The following is a 12,163-nucleotide window of genomic DNA, read 5'->3' as shown; positions in this document are numbered from 1 at the left end:
ACGCAAAAATCTCACACCAAGAGCTCCGGTATAAATGGGCAGCAGATCTAGGTCACGATATAACAGACAAAGAATGGGAGAAAATACTAGAATTTCCCCAAAAAGTGTCACGTAATCCTAAATTTAGGTTCATTCAGTTTATGCTAGTACACAGGGCCTACCTGACCCCACACAGATGGAGTAAAATGTTCCCGGGTGTGGTAGACACCTGTCCTAGATGTCCTACACAGCCGAAGGGCTGCTCCATATGATCTGGACATGCGCAAAATTGGCATCCTTCTGGGAGATGGTTCATGAACTCCTTCAGGAGGTAACACCAGGAATAGGGAAAAATGAAGTGTAATTTGGTATATTGGGGCTTTGTAAAAAATGCAAATCACAGGGAACACAACACATGTTGGCCAGTTTAATGCTTATTTTGGCTAAACGACCCATCACAATCAGATGGAAATCCCCGCAACCTCCGTCAGTACTAACATGGCATAATGAAGTGGTGCGTTGGGGGATGGCCAAAGGTTTGGCGTTACGTAGAGAGGAAAACAGAGGCTTTAGGAAAGATCCGAGAGCCATGGAATGGGATATGATGGTGAAACAAATTGTGTCTGCTGAACCTTCCCTGCACTGAATAACATAGGGTGCCCATTCTAAATAACAATAAATGCGAAGTCATAATGACTGAACGACAGACCCCATTAGGACCTCATACGTATATATTTTGTAGGAATACCAAACTTGACCTGAAGGTTTGTTCTGTTTTAGGTCTTCTTGGATATGTATACATAATGATTTAACTGCAATGAGTCTAGGGGTGGGTGGGTGGGTGTTTTTCTTTTAGCTAAATAATGCCCGGGAGGGGAGAGGGATTGGTGTTTTGTTTATTACGTTTATTTGGTATACAGAACTAATAATGCTAATTGCTACTCAAATATTTTTGGCAATGTTATATTGTAATCTCAGGACACTATATATACTTTAGTCCCGGACCATGACTAACTATGCTATACCTTGTTTTGAAAATAATAAAAACATGTTTAAAAAGAAAGTGATCCTTGTGGAAGGGATTCCCAAAACAGGATGCTTGCACAAAAAAGAAAATCAGTTGTTTATGTATCGTCATGTTATTGTCATAACTTATCACAGAGCTCTCAAATTGCTAGATCCCCTCTGTGTGAAGCTCATCAAGGCCAGGCTTTTCATTTGCATCTGGTACTTGAAGTCCTTTTCATATCATTGTAAATTTAGAACTACAAATACGTAAATGGAAAGAAAAAATCCAGATTTGGATGAGCTACTTACAGATTGACATAGGAAAATTTAGAGTTCGACCACAAAACTCCATACTTGCTGCCTTGTCTGTGTGTATGATTGAGTGTGCTGTGTATAATGAAATTCATCTCGCAGAAGGAAGATGTTCCAAATATGAAGAAGTTATACAGCATAAAACAGTGCACTACCTCGATGACTAGGAATATATGCAGAAGTATTGACTGACAAATGTTCTAATTAACAACATAAATGATCAAAGACAACATTAGAACTGAAAAGAGGACATGTAAGGACTTCTCTGCTAAGAAGAAATATGTGAACTCAGACATTACACCATACGTTACCTTCAAAGAGTCACTAGATTCTGTCATGTCACAGACACATTTAATTAGCACTTCATAACTTTTTATGCACAGCAATTAAAATTAGGCAAGCCAGAAGACGTCTACGACATCAGTATCTTTTTTTGTGGCTTAGGTATCATTGATCAGACATGCCTTGTCATCAAGAAGCCAGTGATTCACCCCTTTGCAGGAGCGCAACGCCCATTAGGCTAAAAGGGATTTGGCTCACATCTCCTCGTCTACCATCGCCCAAATGCACCCCATATCCCCCCCATGTGTCATATCTGAAGCCTCCAGGACCTGCACAGCTCTTTACTGATGTTTTCTGGCTGCGCTGTACATGGGACCTGAATGACAGCCTCTTACAAAGAATTTTGCAGGTCATCCGCATGTTGAAGTGCATAAAAAGTATGGGAACTGTGATCTTGAGTGCAATGGGTCAGGAAATGTGTACATGGGCCCCTTGGCCTTTCACCTTTAAGTAAATACATATAAAATACAACCCACCAACCTTAAATGAAAGTTAAAGTAATTGTTGTGATAACTTCAGATGTGTGGAACCAGACATTCACAAAACTGAATCCTGGTTACTGCACTGGGGATTAGTGACATGTATCTATAGTGCTAAGTGGTCCGAGTCTGTGAGTGAAGTCTCTGTGAACATGCGAGTCATTATTTTATAATTGTATTACACATAGTATAAGATAGGCTGCAGCAAAATGTGTTAAGAGATTTAGGACCTGATTTTGATTTTGTCCATCATGAGGGTGGACCACAGTACCTTGGCCTCCTTGGCAGAGTACCGTATGCAAAGTTTACAGAGCAGTTTTCTCTGTACCTTGAAAGGAACAACCAACACGGTTTGATGGGAGGCTGCTGTCAATTTTGACAGCTGTCCACTAAACTTTAAAACTTTTATTGTTGTTCGGAAAGTTGTGAAGTGCATTAAATGTGTGTGTGAGGAGTTTGAAATGAATACATTTGAGTATTGGGACCCAGCAGAGCTCTCTGAAGTGTGATGTGATATGAGTTCTGTGGATAGTTGAGGATGAGTCTAGCTGCTGGTTTCTGGATGTTTGTAGTATTGTAGTGAGTAGCTTGGTGATCCCAGCATAGAGGGTGTTCCTGTAGACCAACTTGCTGGTGACTAAGTTGTGAGTACCAGTTTTTTTAGCTGTGTTGGGGAGCCATCTGAAGATCTTTCTCAGTGTCTTCAGGGTGTTAAAGCAGGATGCAGTGGCGGCGTTGACTTGTGCAGTTATGTCCAGTTTACCGTTGATGACTATACCAAGGTTCCTGACATGAGTTCTGTGCAGTGCTTTAAATGGGCCGGTACTGTCCGGTACGGAGTACCGGCACTTTTTTATTTTAAGGAGGAGAGTATCGGCACTTCTCAAGAGAAAAGCAATACCTTTAATTGTAGAGTACCGGCACTTGTCAGAAACAAGCAGGTACTCAGGTACGGAGTACGTGCACTTTAATTTTTTCATTTCAAGCACTGGTTCTGTGTATGGGTGCCGACCCAAGTTCTGCCAGCCACCAGCTGGAAATCCCAAGGTGAAGTGTTCTTGCTGAAGATCACTACTTCTGTCTTGTCGATGTTGAGCTTGAGACAGTTGGCTTTCATTCAGTTACCAACTTCGGTCATGCAGGCAGTGAATTTGTTTCTTGTGTTGAGGGTTTTATTTGAGAGGAAGAGTATGAGTTGTGTGTTTTTGGCGTAGAAGAGGATGTTGATATATTGTGCACATATAACGTTGGCCAAAGAGGGTAGGGCTGAGCGCTGAACCTTTAAGCACTCCACAGATTACTTTGGGGGCTTCCGAGGAGTAAGCTGCCAGGCTCACAGTTTGTGTTCTATCCGATACGAAGAAGCCGATCCAGCAGAGAGCAGGTGCTTGGATAATAATCTCATGGAAGCGCCTGATGATGATGGGGTGTGAGACTGTACCAAATGCTGCAGAGAGGTCCAGGAGAATGAGGGCTGCTGTGTCTCTGCCAAGGTTAATGTGGATGTCGTCCGTGGTGGTGATTAGTGCTGTTTCTGTACTGTGGTTGGACATGATTACGGGAGTGGCATTGAGGAGCTGGTGCTTGCTGATGTGGTCAGGGAGGCATTAGTTTATCAGTTTGTCTAAGACCTTTGCTGGGTATGGTAGAAGGGAGATGTGTCTGTAGTTGAAAAGATTGTCTGGTTTCTTGACCAGGGGCGACAGCGATATGTTTCCAGGTGTCCAGAAATGTGGCTGAGTCAACGGAGACATTGAGCATGGATGTTAATGCTTTGCTGATTCATAGGAGTCATTTGGTGAAGGCAAGGTGAGGGCAAGGGTTAGAAGAGCCCCCTGAGTGGCTGGTCTTCATGGTAGCAGAGATTCCAATTGTGGTGCTGAAGGGCCATAAGGTCAGGGTTCGTTTATCAGCCATGATAGGAAATTGAGTTGAGACAGTGACAGGGTCCTGTTGAAGGTCAAATATGCTGTGTATGGAGTTGATTTTGTCGCAGAAGAATTCTGGGAGCTTGTTGAAAAGGTCTTCCGAGGGGGTAATGTTGCTGGAAGTGGCAGGAGGCACAGAAAAATCTTTGATGATGGCGAAGATTTCCTTGCTGCTGTTAATGCCACGTTGATGCGATCTGCAGGAACTGCTCGCTAGGTGTTCCATATCTGCTGGTGGTAGCATCTTAGGGTTAATTTGAAAATATCTTTATTTGTGGTGTCTTGACTTGATCTCCATTTGCACTTCAGTTGCTTGCAGTTTCATTTTGTCATCCTGAGTTCCTCTGGGTACAAACTGGCCTGTGGTTGGGCTCTTGCTGTTGGATTGCGCTTGAGTGGATCCAGGATGTTGGTGTATGTGGTGCAGGTGGTGATCCTGTTGAAGTTCTTGAAGGCTTTTGGCAAGTTGCTTGTGTACTTGGGCCAGTGCGCAGAAAGGACTGAAGCACACTCCTTTTCTGTCATGCTTTTCCAGCTGCGGTGGGCGGTTTGGTGCTTGTAGGCTTGTGGTGGTGAGGGGTGGGTATGCTAAAACTGACGAGAGCGTGGTCTGTTCAGGTCATAGTTTCTGGTTTGCTGATTGTAATGTTGCTGATTAAGGAGAAAATCGGATAATCAATATGTGTCCGGTGGTGTGGGTGGGTTCGGTAACGTACTGGGTGAGGCCAAGGTTTGCAAGGTTTTCCAGAAGGGCCGTTGAGTTTGGGCCGTGCAGTCTTCTAGGTGAAAGTCAAGGTCTCTGACGAGGATAAAGGTGCTGGTGTTGATGAGGCGTGCAATGGAGTCCTTGATGTTGCTGGTAAAATTGGTGCTGGGCCAGGGTGGTGAGTATATGAGGGGTCTACCAAGGAAGAAATCGTCTGTGATGCATATCTTGAATCTGAGCAGTTTAAGGAGGTGGTACAGCTGATATATCTTTGAATATGATAGCGACTCCACCTCTAGGCTTGTGCTGACAGTCTTGCCTAGTAATCTTGTAGCCGGTGTGGATGGCTGTAGAGATGTCTGGTCCAGAAATGGGGTTTAGGCATGTTTGCATGAGGAAGACCAGGTCTGGAGCGTGGGCTTGTAGTAGGTCCCATATCTCAGTGACATGCTTGGTGAAGGAGAAGGTTTTGGGGAGAATGCATTAGACTTTGGCATATTGTGTGGGTAATGTTTGGTCTGTGTGAGCATGAGTGGCTGGCTGGGTTGTATGAGTGTGAGCTAGTGGGGTGCTTGGTGTTTTTGACACAGGAGTGGGGAATCTTGGGTGTAAGAGAGTGCATGCAAACTTGCAGGAGGTGCATGTGAATGCATCTCCCGTGTTGCGTGGTGCAGTGTGGCAGCAGTGAAGTGCGCGGGGGCTCTGCACTCTACAATCAGTAGCTTGTGAGAAGGCCCTGCCCTAGAACGCAAGCTCTGGAAGGCAATAAACTTCCAGACAGGAATGAACCTGAAGAAGATCATAGATTTTGTACAGTTGGGTGCCATTTCAAACCTGGACCACTAACTGGGTATTTCTTTGGTGGGTTGACTCTCCTCACTTTCCTTGAGGATGGTATGATCTTAAACCTGGCAGATTAAGGGACACAGCACCCCTCTCGGTAGGTCAGGCTTCAGTTTAGTCTCCCTTTACCCTGGGTGGATGTTGTCTACAGTAATGGATGTCTGTTGGGTGCATGAACAGGTGTTCTTGACTGATGCATCACAGATATCTCAGGTGGGTGAACAGGCATGGGATTTACTCTTGTAGTGATCTGCAGACCTGCTCTACATCATTGTACCCGTTTCTATAGCTGCTGGGTGTGCCAAGAATTAGGCATGTCACTTAGAGCAGGAGACCGAGCAGCTTACAAAGCCCATTGAGAAAAATAGCAAGGGTTCAAATGATATCCTGACCATGCATCCCTCTGTCTTGTATTTTGGAGCCACAATGGGTTAGGTTGTGTTTTCCTGAGTGATTGGTGTGTGACCCAAGACCATTGCCTGGAAGGTCCTGGTGGTCTTAATCTTTCTGATCTTGATCTGGATTCCACTTTGTTTTCCCGAGTAGAAATGCAGTCTTCTCTAAAATCATGTAAACCTCGCTGAATAAAGGTCTGCTTACCACTCTGAATGTCTGTGGTTCTTCACCGAGAGGTACATTGTTGTTTATTGTTGGGATGGATGGTGATGCGCATAAGGATCACTGCACAGCACACTCCCATGTTAAGGACTGATATCACACTTCTATTAAACTATCACAAGTTATGGCTGTCCACTTCCCAGTTTAGAGGGGACAGGGAACTGTGCCCTGGTATGCGGCTCTTATTCCACAGAGAGGGACTAGGACATACCTGTGGTTGTAGTGTTTTTGTGCCAGGTACTTGCACTATTAAAGCACACAGTAATCCTGGGTACTGAGAAGCGAAGAGAAGATTTCAAAGTAGGAATCATAGCCGTATTTAATATACACACTGATGCAGAATTACACCGCTAGCATGAGCGGAGCGGGCTTTTAATTGATCCAGGCTACAAGAATAGTTTGAAACTTGATTCCATTATAATTAAGAAGCTACCCATTTCCAGAATTTAAAATTACAGGTGTGTTTTATGAGATAAAGTAAGCCATCTATTTCCATTCTGGCAATTTGGGAAGTTCACTTGGTATAAAAGTTATGTTAATTTTATTGTCAGCAAATTTACCCCCGGGAATTTCTGGCACTATGGAACAGACAGCACAATAGCCTGAGTATGTTCTGTACCTACTAAATAGGACATATTATCAGTTGTTTTCTGAATATTATAGGGTTTGTGCAAGCCTTGACACTATTGGCCTGATTCACAGAGATAAACGTACACCTTTGTGTAAGTTTAATACTTTCTGGTATTCACAAACTGCATACAGAGTTTTACAACTCCACACTCCCTACATTTATATGAGTGGAGTTCTGCACTTCGGGAGACTCCCCAGTAGAGGCGGAGAACTCCAAACACAAAAGAGTACGTTTACCTTTGTGAATCAGGTCTCATGTCTTGATCTTATTTTAGGCAAAAAAGTTTACATCATAAATCTAGATGCATATCTGCCTTGCTGGTGTAATCATTCCATCAGAGGATTCACAGTTTCTGGGTTTGGTGTCTTCAGTGGGATACTCAAAGAGTGGTAGAAAAAAAGGTCCTCTCAGCTGACATGGAGCACAGGCTGTCTGATGCAAACGATGACCACTATCTAATACCCTCATTATTAATTTCATGAATGAATGCTTACTATTTACAATAGTATTTCCTCTTTGAAATGTAAGTATGGTAGAAAGCCCATCCATGGATTAATTCCGCATTAGCTATTTTCAAACATGTCTTAAGCTCACTAGAAACTAGGTGCCTGATTCACAAAGGTAAACTTAGACTTTTGGTCTAAACTTAGATCAAACGTCTAAGTTTACAACTTTGGGAATTCACAAAGGGCATTTCCAGTAGTATCTTTACTTCCGCACTCGAGCAGATCACCGGCTCGAGTGCAGATGAAAAGATGCTACTCACAAATGTTCTTTGTGAATTCTCAAAGTAGTAAACTTATACGTTTGGTCTAATTTTGGACCGAACGTTTAAGTTTACCTTTGTGAATTAGGCCCTGTTTTGGACACCTAGGGCCCCATTCGCAAAGGTAAACTTAGACGTTTGGTCTAAACCGGAGATATGCTCGAGTGCGAATGTAAAGATACTTCTCACAAATGCCCTTTGTGAATTCCCAAAGTCATAAACTTAGACGTTTGGTCTAAACCGGAGATAGTGCGAATGTAAAGATACTTCTCACAAATGCCATTTGTGAATTCCCAAAGTCATAAACTTAGATGTTTGGTCTAAGTTTAGACCAAACATCTAAGTTTACTTTTGTGAATCAGGCCTTAGGTCTAGTAATTACAGATGGCCGTGCCATTTATAACTATCCCAAAGCTCTCTGGTACCCACTTTTCTCTCTCAAGACCTCAGGCTGCCACCCATCGCAAGTAATAGTGGAGGAGCGTCACCCCACTGCTCAGAGCCAGCAGATGATAAATAAAATGATAATCAAACAATGGTATTATCATTTTATTTATCACTGTCTGACTGTGCCGAAAGATGGAGTTTAGGGCGGGGTGGGCCATGGCAGGGAGGAGGAGTGGTGGGCCCTGTAAGTGCACATGTCTGTTTGTACGGCCGTCTTAAAACGGCCAAACCGAAATGCAAACTTGTTTCTCCAACCCAGCTGGGTTGAACAGCCAGGTGGAGAAAAGGCACAGTCTTCCAGTGCCTGAGCTAGTGTCGGACCAGCCCGTTCAGGCCAATCCTGGCACTTCTCTGATGCTAGGTATAGCATGGGGCAGCATCTGGCTTGGGTGGGGAGACTGTACTTTGAGGCCTAGGGACTGTCGGGATGAGAGGAACACCGTTGCGACTGGCAGCAACAGTGGCAGATTAGTCTTTTTATTTTATTTTTATTCCCCACCCCCCACGCATCCATTTACATTTGCGGCAGCCACCACTGTTAGAATGGACCTATTGACCAACAAAATAGTCAATTTTTAGCCAGGTAAAAGTAGAACTGAGATGAACGAGCGTACTGGAGACGGGTTTTAAAAATTTTCAACCATCAATATTGAGTTTTCATTCTCTTATCTTTCTTACAGTTTCGTAGATGTTTCATCCTATTTCTTTAATTGCAATTCTTCATAATGCTGAGGATTTTTTGTTGTTGATTGTATTACTTGAAAAGAGGTGGTGGCAGCCCTTTAATCATGCCTACATACTTAATTCTGCCATAAACAATGGTTTTGGGGATACAAATGCAGTGGCTGCTGCAACTGAATGGGGATGGTAGGGCGAGGTGGGGGATGGCGGGATTGAGGAAAGCAATAAAAACAAAACACTTACCGAGGTACAGTCACTGCAACGCCACCTTTCCCCGTCGCTTCTGATTCCCGGAATGGAAACAGGAAGCACACAGACTTCCCTTAAACCAATCACGACACTGCTTTCACCATGACAGCAGCGTTGTGATTGGTCTGGACGGGGACTATGCATCTGTGCATGTTCTCCACCCAGGCAGTGCATTACAGCTGGGTAGAAAAAATGCAATGTGCGCATGACTGCTTGGCTGGCCCAAGACAGCCAGCCAAACAGCCATGCGCACTTAGGTGCTCACCTCCCCTCCCCCTGCTTTGCCAAGGCCATCCCTGCCCTGCCCCGAGAACTGAATAAGTATGGAAAAACAAAATGATAATAACAATGCATTATTATCATTAAATGTTTCCTTTTTTAACTGCTCAGAGGGCAGTGGAGCGACGCTAGTGGTGCGAGGACAAATGCATCAATCCATGAAAAAATAATACAAACTAAGTAAAAATTGGTAAAGGCAATCCTTCAGGCTCTACTGCTGTAAAAAATGCTTTCAAAGAAATGCACAAATCATGATTTCTTACAAGAGTAAAAAAAACAATACCTATTGGATTTGTCAACTCTTGTTTTTTTGCCAATTCTTTTCAGCATTTTCAGCAAACACTGGCAAAGCCAAAAGATCGTCTAATGCCTTTTAAAGGCAAACAGATTGACTTTGTTATTGGTTATTCCATTTGTCTCTGCTCCCTTCTTTCTCCTTTGTCTACATTTCCCTCTCTTGATCTAGGTCTAAGGGCCTGATTTAGATCTTGGTGAATTGGTCCCGCCATGGCTTTTTCGGTGGTCTTCCTGCTCGCTGGCTTGGTGGTCCCCCTGCCCTATGTACTGGTTGGCAATTGGATAGACAAAAGACCACTGAGTTCCCACTGTCACCACCAGGAAATCCTGACCACATTGGCGGCAGGATAGGCAAAAGCGGCTGTTGGAGGCGGTACAGCAATTTTGTCCCCTGGCCCAATCACAATGTGCCTTCCCACTGACGCAAACCTCCACACCTGAGTTGGCGGAATGGGATGCAGATAAGGCACACACTCACCTTTAATTACCTTCCTACTTCCTGTACCCCCATGGACTTGATCCTACACATCCTGCCTCTTCTGCTGCCGGATGATCATGATGCAAATCATTTCTGTCATCGCCGGCACCGAAGGTAACCTCCCCCATTACCTGTTTCCTTTCAACTTGGCTGTTCACGTTTGCTCAGGACTCGTGCATTTTTAAATTGCTCATACAAGCAATAGCATACCATTGTGCAATGCATATGTCTCTAATGTTGATGTTTAAGAAATTTAAAGTAACACACCTGTAGAACCACTTTGTGTTTAAAAATTTGGACCAGCTGCCTTCCAAAAAAAGGACACTTGCATAAAAAAGGATATCAAATCAAAAGTCAAAAACTCACCATATAGGTGTGTTTAAATAAGGTAAGAAAACTGTCACAATATAAACATATGCATTTAACATCATTGGGATAAGTGCAACTTAACATCATGTAGAAATTGCAGGTTGTAACCCTCACATCGTAGATTACCTGGAAAATCCATGGCAGTCCCAAATTTGCAGCACTCAACATATAGGTGCACATGCATCAACATTCTGAAAAGCGATTCCTTAATAGCGAAAAATAAAGAATCGCTAATAAGGAATCGCATTTCGGAATGCATGAACAGATTCGGTAATTCTTAGCGTTTCCTTAAAAATCGCTAATATTTACCAAAAACCCAATAGCGATTCCTTAAAATAAAGATTAGCAATTAATGAATTCGGTATTACCGAATTCGGTATTAGCGAGTTCGGAATTAGCGAATTCGCAAAAACGGGTCGCACAAGAAGCGGGCTGATGACATCACAACCAGGAAGTCAACCAGCCCCTCCCTCATTCACTGCCCTGAGGGGCTCACAGGAGGAGGCAGAGCATACAGGCTGAGGCAAGAGACTTCACCCACTGAAACCATCCACCCTACCTTTATCCAGGATGGACAAGGATGCACCTGCCACTTCAGACACACCCAGGAAGAGGAAGAGAAAGTTCTCTGACAGGGAACTAGAGCACTTGATCGAGGGGGTGAGCAGCAAGCATGACAAGCTCTTTGGGAAGCTGTCACTCAAGGTGCTCGAAGCTGAGAAGAGGAAGATTTGGCTTTGCATCAGGGAGAGGCTGAATGCTGTAGGAGTGACGCACCGCAGCATCGACGACCTAAAGAAGAGGTGGTATGACCTCAGGAAGAGGGCAAAGGAACGAATTGCCGAAAGGGTCAAGGAGGCAGCTGGCACAGGAGGGGGGCCATCCACAGTACCTGCCAACACTGCCCTGGAGGAGCTCGTTGAGGGGACCATTAAGCCAGAGGCAGTCGTCGGAGTAACCCAGATGGACACCTCCGGCGCAGCTACCACAGAACAAGGTAAGATGCATGCCTGCACCCATAAGCTGCGTATCGTATACCCATCCCCCCAGGTCAATCACAGTGTGCAGGGAGAAGTGCATAACACATATGCCCTCACATTAGTATTGCATCATGGGATTCGTAGTTATGTCAGCCAAGTGTGCATGTATAGTCACCAATGCACAATAAATGAGATCAGCAGTACAGGGCCAACAGAGTGTCAAATCATGTATTTCATTGTAGGAAATAAATGCAGAATGACAAACAGATGTAGTCACAAAATAAACTAACAATGCACTGTTTCATACACAGATGCATCTCCTGGGGATTCTGATGACAGTGAGCGCCTCATCATCTCCGAGACACCGGCAGATACCGATGGCAACACTCCGCAGGAAGGTCAATCCCCACCAGCGGCAATACCACCACCACCACCAGCGACAATACCACCACCACCACCACCACCAGCGACAATACCATCAAGACGCAGGGCACATGTCCCCTCCCTGCAGGTGATGGATGCAGACCCGAGTCCAGCACCCACAAGTGGCCAAAGTCAGACACGCCAGCCCCACCACCAGCACGTGGCAGAGTCACACAGCGGCGCAGGTCCATGTGCAGTACTACCGAGGGAGCCGACCAGCCAAGGAACATCTATGGTGGTGTCGAGGCCCAGATGCTGCGTGGTCAGCGCCTGCAGGAGAGACACATGGGGACAATGAACCTCAATATTTCAAAACTCGCAAAACACATGTGCACTCTAACAGACGCT

The sequence above is a fragment of the Triturus cristatus genome, chromosome 1_2 (genome assembly GCF_964204655.1).
Source record: "Triturus cristatus chromosome 1_2, aTriCri1.1, whole genome shotgun sequence".
NCBI lineage: Eukaryota > Metazoa > Chordata > Amphibia > Caudata > Salamandridae > Triturus > Triturus cristatus.
The sequence above is the reverse complement of the archived record's forward strand: the minus strand, read 5'-3'. Positions refer to the sequence as shown.